This window comes from Pteropus vampyrus, unplaced genomic scaffold (assembly GCF_000151845.1).
Source record: "Pteropus vampyrus isolate Shadow unplaced genomic scaffold, Pvam_2.0 Scaffold19, whole genome shotgun sequence".
In the NCBI taxonomy this organism is placed as follows: domain Eukaryota; kingdom Metazoa; phylum Chordata; class Mammalia; order Chiroptera; family Pteropodidae; genus Pteropus; species Pteropus vampyrus.
In genome coordinates, this window is record NW_011888800.1 from 4790270 (window position 1) to 4797671 (window position 7402).

Here is a 7402-nt window from a genome sequence, read left to right on the forward strand (position 1 = left end):
TCTTATTGTTTAAGCTTATAATGCCCTGTTCTTAATAAAGATTGCACTCCTCTGCATCTATCTGCCTGCTAGTCACCTTACTAGTAATTATGTATTTTTTTGTCATTTTGTTTTAGGCGAAGTGACCCCTTTCAGTATTTTCTATAACTCAGGCCTCGTAGTGGAGAATTATCTCAATTTTTGTATGCTTGGAAAGGTCTTTATTTCTCCTTCATATCTAAAGGAGAGCTTAGCTGAATACATTGTTTTGGTTGGTAGTTCCTTCCATTTAATAGTTTGAATATTTGATTCCACTCCTTTCTGGCTTACAAGGTTTGTGCTTATAAGGTTTGTCCGACGATAATATAATGAGTTTTCCTTTATAAGTTACCATCTTCTTTTCCCTGGCTTCCCTGAGAATTCTTTTTTTGTCATTGATTTTTGATAATTTTAATACAATGTGTCTTGGAGAAGGCCTTTTTGGGTTGAGATAATCGAGTGTTCTGTCGACTTCTTGAATTCCACGCTCCAGCTCATTCCTTAGATTTGGAAAATTCTCCTTAACTATCTGTCCAAAAATGCTTTCTAATCCCTGCATCTTTTCCTCCCCTTCAAGAATGCCCATTTTTCTTATGTTTCCTTTCCTGATGGTATCAGCTAGTTCTTGTATTTCTCTCTCATTATTTTTCATTCTTTGGTTTCTCTTGTCTTCCTTCTGATTTATTTCTAGATTTCTGTATTCTATATCACTGATCCTTTCCTCCATTTGGCCAACTCTTGTTCTCAAGTTTGCTGTTTCATTTTTCATCTCTTTTAGTGTGTTCTTCATCTCCAGAAGTTCTACTTGGTTCTTTTTGAGGGTTTCAATCTCCTTCCTAAAAACCTCATTCTGCTGATCTAGTTGTTTTTCAATTCCTGAAATTGTTGATATGAGTTATTTTAAATCTCATTGAGCTTTTTCAGAAGTACCATCCCAAATTCTCTGTCATTTAAGTCACATATTTCTATATTTTTAAGCTTATTTTCTGGAAATTTTTCTTTCTGAGCCGACTTGTCACCTTGGTTGTTTGTAGTATTTGATGGACTGTTTCTCTGCCTGGGCATTAATGGAAGTGTATTCTGCTTTTTCTCCAGAAAGATTTATTATATAAAGGACTCTCTTTAGCCTATTGCTAAGAAGGTGTTTTTCTTTTGGTTTCCAATATGAGCTAAGTTTTTGTTGTTGATTTGTTTTTATTTTTATTTTGTTGCAACTTAGTATATTTCTAAGCAACAGAATTCTGAGATCTGGAGGGTGATGCAACAGCACAGGCCAATATTATAATCTCTAGTGCTAGAAAAAACAAAATTTCCAGGAAAGAGCCAATAATGAGAGAGTATATGTAGCCAGCAAGTAGGATCAAGGGACTCAGATACTCCCTGCCAGATGTTTCTAACTGGGAGATAAGTCTTTTAAAAAATATATTGTGGTAGTAAAAATTGTGATGTCTTCACCAACCATTTATTCTTTCTTCTAGGCACACAGAAGGACTATATATCCTAGCTTCCCTGCAGATAGATTGGGGTAATGTGGGGGTAATTTAATCTGTGCAGTGTGGGCAGAAAGTGTTGTGCTTTCTTTTAGAATTACCACAAAACTCTTTGTATAATCCTCTATTCTCTCATTTTCTTTTTATATGCTGACTTTGGTTGCCACGTGTCAAAATGGCAGTCACAGGAAGGATCTTAAGTCCCCAAATGCTGCCTAATAAACCACCTCAAAACTTAGTGGCTTAAATAACTGTATCATTATCTCTTATGATTCTGTGACTTGTCTAAGCTTAACTGGTTTTTACCACTTGAGATCTCTCACGCAATTGCAGGCCATTTTGGATAGGATTGTAGTTATTTGATGGATCAACTGGGATGGATGACCAAAAGAAGTCCACTTAAATTGGCAGATGATGCTGGCTGTCTGCTGGAAATCCAGCTGGGACTGTCAACTGGAGTGCCTACATGTGGCTTCTCCACATAGCTCTAGATTCTCCTAGCCTGGTGCCTGGTTCCAAGAGGAAGCATCCCATCAGAGGGCATTCAAAGAGGCAGGAAATGGAAGTAGCCAGCCAATTAAGAACTGACTATACCTAGATTGGCACAGCATCATTTCTACCACATTCTGTAGATTGAAGTAGTTGCTAGGCCTGCTTTGATTTAACAGGGAAACTACTTCCTGAAGGGAGAGTGGCAAAGTCATGTTGCCAAAGAGCATATGATATTGATGTCATTGTTATGACCATCTGCGGAACTACAGTATGACATACCCTCCCACCAAATACCTCATCAGACTATGACATGAGCTAGACACAATTGTATTTTATTCTACTGAGATTCTGAGTTTGTTACAGCAGTTAATTTATCTCGATACCACACATAACATTGCATCAGTTTATGGGGCCACCCTCTTGTCTCTGGGATTCACAGTAATGTCTTTTTCCAGCTTGAGTAAGAAATCTTACAAATGAGGATAACATTATTTCAAACAGAATATTTAGTCCTAGATGAGTCCATTCAGAAGGCCATTTAGTATACGATGTTCGAGCTGCCGAGTTGAAGTCTGGCTCAGTTCCACTGGGACATTATCACATTACAGGCAGTATCAGGGAACAAGCAGAACTGCCAACCTCTAGACATAGTAACTGTATATTGGTCAAGGATATAGTCTCACACTTCTACCTTTCAAGAATCTTGCTTCTGTTGTTCATGGGCCCAAAGAGCTTATGTTAAGAGAGAATGGCTACTGACTTCTCTAGTTTGTATAATGCCCAGTAGAAACTCTCTTTGGGTTTTCTATACATATAATATAGTCTGGGAGGGCTAAAAGAGTACAGTTTTACCATAGAGCCTCCTATAATTCAATGCTGGAAGTCACAAATTCTTCTTGGCCTTTTGGTGGGTACGAGGAGGGCCAGCTTTATTGGCATGTGACCTGTGCAGCTGCAAACCTGCTCTTAGCAGAGCTCCATGCTTGGTTTAATGCTCTGTTGTTGCTATCTCGAAATTCTTAATTTTAAACCTTTTCATTTTGTATTGGGACCTGCACATTAGGTAGTCGATCCGGGGTACAAGGACCATCATTCTTCTAATCAAACAATCAGTAACTGCTTAATAGTGTCTTGCACTATTACTGATGTCTTCTTGATGAAATCTAGAAATTGCCACAGAAGTTGATACCTCCTGATAACAGGTAATATTAAGGCTACAAGTTTGAGAATATTCACAGAATCCAAAACAATATATACTTGGATACTAAGTTTGAATTGCATGGCATTGCATTCCACAAATATTTTCTGAGCACTCTAGAAATGTGGGACACAGTGCAACGGAGGAACAGATTAGAGGCCTGTATAGTGAACAATGCGGAGAGTGTTTGTAGATGAGTTTGGAGGGGTATGCAAAAGCCAGATCAGGCATGGCCTTTTGAGTCATGCGTATGTTGGACACAGATTTTATGTGCCTTCTTAGATTTCTTCCTGGACTGTTAGCTGCTCGTTTCACCTCAGCCACTGCTACAACTACTTGACTCCTCTTGGGCCTCTGTCTGAGGCTTACTTGTTTCTTGCCCTAATAGTTTTAAATCCTCCTCCTTTGTCATTGTCACACAGCCATACACATGTGGAGTTTTGGGCTCCTTCTGTCATTTCTGCACTTGGAGAAAACCCAGACTTGGGATGTGGGATCTGGCACCTAGATAACCTGTCAAAGGGGAAAATGACACAACCTAAAGAGCAGGGAAATTTTTGGCCAGTGGGGAAGATACAGAGGGAGCTAAGCAGATAAATATCCTCTCTCTTCCCCAGCCCAGGGACTATCATAGGACAGTTTTTTCTTGCAGTTCACCTTGTTGGAGGTATGGATATACATTGACTCTTGGGAAAGCAAATGGCTTGGATGGAAAATTAGAAGGTCTAGGGGAGAGGTCCATGGTTAAATATAAAGGAATGGGCCCAAAAGATGGATCTTTGTGTTTCATCTTAAGGCCGATGAGAATGTATCTAGTACAGAAGATACATTCAATAATAGGAGGACAAGTTGATCCAGCCCATGAATGTCAGCCAGACTCTATCCTCAGTCACCTCAGAGCTTTCCTAAAAGGCCCAGAACAGAGAGGCTTTGGTGGCAAGGATGACTTCTGTATTGACTCAACAGCCTGTTTCCCTTCACTTAAGTTGACTAATTCTGTTCTTGTCTGTATTTATATTTTGCTTTTAATTTCTTTTAAAAGTTTACTTTAAAAATGAGTAAATCAGGTAAAGTGTTTAAAACAGTGTAGAGCACTTAATGCTGTCAATTGTCCTAGCTTGGGTTCCCTGAAAACAGTTTGAGGCAAAAGCTGAGGTGTTATCACATCATTAGTAAGTGCAGTCTTAGGGAAGGAAGATGGAAGAATGAAGTGAGGCAAGAAAGGAAGGCAAATATATGGAAGTACTGTACGTTATTGCACTACTGAATGTTAACGTGCCAGCAACAGAGCCGAACATGGCTTTTTCTTTAGAATTCCAGCCAGCTTCCTGGCGCAAGGTTGGTTACATTCCATTTTGGAGAGGGTTGTGATTCTAGATAAGAGTTTGCCTTTCCTGCCCATAGTTTTTCTGCTAGCTTCATCAATTGAGGGTTCACAGGATGTCTCACCTATGACAACATTGCCTTGAAGTAGGGAACTCATTTTATGGCAAAGATGATGAGACAATGGGTGAAACAGCAAAATATTTACAGGTGCTACTTACTATGTTATGAGTCTTACCTTATGAGAATCAGCTGTCCAGATAGAATGGTGTAATGGCCTATTGAAGACTTAGGAAAGGCATAAGCTTAGGCTCAACATCCTACAGATTGAGGTGCTGATCTCCAGGTTAAGGTATATGAGCTGAATCAACAGATGACTTGTGATAGTTGTGCTCATGAGCTAGAAAACATGGACCTAGGAACTAAGGGGAGAAAGTAGCATTGGCTCCCTCTCCATCACTTGTAGAATGTGCTATTTCTAAAACTTTAGGCTCTTATGGCTTGGAGACTCCGGCTTCCAGGATGGGAGGATGTCAACTGTGGCAATTGTCTTTTTACAAGCTTGGGCTCTTTATAAGCCAGTGAACTTGCAGGCAAAGAATACTGTACAGACATACCTATTTGCCATGAACATCTCAGGTTGCTGCTACACAGCAGAGGCAGGATTTTGTTTGAAACCCGAGATCTTACTGGGGCACCTCTTGTTGCTCCTGTTCCTGTTATGTCTGCAAATGGATAATTTCTGCTAATATGGCTGTCACTCAGATTAACAGAAATTCTGGCCAAGAGTGTGGAAAATATATATAGGTATAGAGGAGGAAAATGGTAGGCCTGTATTATAGCTTGAATTCCAGCTGGGGTTGCTGACCATTTTGTTGTCTTCTAAGGAGGTCACAGCATCCACTACCTTAGATTGGTCTTGTATCTCTCCTGTCAGGGAAGAAGTCCCAGATATAAGTGAATAAAAGTGAGACTGAATACAGCAAGGGCTGAACTGGCTAGATTTAGTTTACACACTGTCCAGAGCCACACACATACATTGTATCCTGGCCAGAGTGGCCCTAACAATAGCTCTTGCTATTAAGTGGTTTGTAGAGACAGCTGCCTTCCCTGCTCCTGCAGTCTGAAGGCCTCATTGCCATGGTGGCTGCTCTGGGATCTTCAGCTCTTAGTTTAATTCTACTGTAATTAGAGAACATACTTTTTATGCTTTCAGTCTTTGTAATGAGACTTTCAGGTACAGTGTGAAGCCAATTATTGAAAAATGTATATTCTGAAGTTTTAGGGAACAGTGATCTATATATCATTTAGATCAAATTTATAGATCATGTTTTCCAAGTCTCATGTATGTATGTTGATTTTTTCGAACGCCTGGTAAAACAAGTAAGGAAAAAAAAGCGGTTAAAAACCTTTAAAAATTTGGAATTGCCCAAATCCCCCTTAAGTTGGTTTTTAAATTAAAAAATTTGAAGCCGGGTAATAAACCGAAAATTAAGAATGGTAAAACCCCCCGGGAAAGTGAAAACTTTAACAATAAGAAAAGGCCCCAATTAAGGCCCCCCGAAAACTTTTGCATTAGTAGCTATTTTTTTCTGATATTAATATTTCTACACAGCTATCTTATGGTTTAAGTTTTCTTTTTTTGCCTTTTTAAGATTTAATCAAGTGTTTTTAAAATATTTTTCTATTTTTCCCTTAGTTGTTATACATGATTATATCTTTAGTGAATATTGTAATGAGGGTGACATACAACTTTTATTTTCTACTATAAATTCGTTCTTTTACCACTTCATAGACATTAGAAGAACCTTATAATTCTTTAACTCTTTGTTATCCTCCCCTCTTGAATTCTCTTTATTTTTTAAATTTCGCAAGACATTGCTATTACTGTTTTGAACAATAATAACATTGAATTTTACTCACATATTTACCCTTTCTAGCGGTACTATTCATTTCCTTTTGCTTTATTGTGGGATCATTTTCTTTTTATTGAAGAAACTCTTTAATATTTCTTCTCATGTGGGTCTGCTGGATACAATGTATATCAGTTTTTGTTTATCTAAAAATGTCTTTATTTTTCTTCATTTCTTAAGAATATTTCCACCGTGTATAAAATTCTGGATTTTGAGTTATTCATGTTAAAGATGTAATTCCATTTTCTTGTTTTCATTGTTTCACTTGAGAAGTTAGCTTATGATATTGTTGAAGTTTGAATATTTTTTCTCCGATTTTAAGATTTCCCTTTTATCTTTTGTTTTCAGCAGTTTTACTAATATTTTCTTAAATCGTGATTTTATTTATCTTGTTTAGGGTTAGTAGAGCTTTTAAATCGATGGCTTTTCTCAGAAAATTCTTGCCTCTGCCACGTTTTCTCAGTGGTCTCCTTGTTGAAGTCCAATTATTCCAATTACTATGTTAGACTCTTTTACCTTTCCCATATAACTATCATACTTTAAAAAAAATTCCAATTTTTTTTCTGTGCTTCAGTTTTGTTTTTTACTTATTTTTAAGGAAAAACAGCATCAGAACACTCAAGATCAACATTAATGATGAACAGTTACCTCATTTCTATTTGATTTTTTTACAGGAACTTTTTGCCAAGATTACTGAGACTAGCACTTGCTATGACTCTTAAAGTCTTTGAGGGAGGCAGTAACCCCTCAGAACATACATTCGCTCCCATCATTTAGATAGACACAACTCTCCGTGAATAATACACAAAGGGAATATTGTGTTTTGTTTGGAACTTTATGGAGCATTAGTCACAATTTTTGAAAATCACAACTACACTACTCTGCTCACAGTATTTTGTTTATACGACTCAATTATATTTTGTCAGCAATACAACACATTGTATGTGTGTTTAAGAAGGTTCTACGGG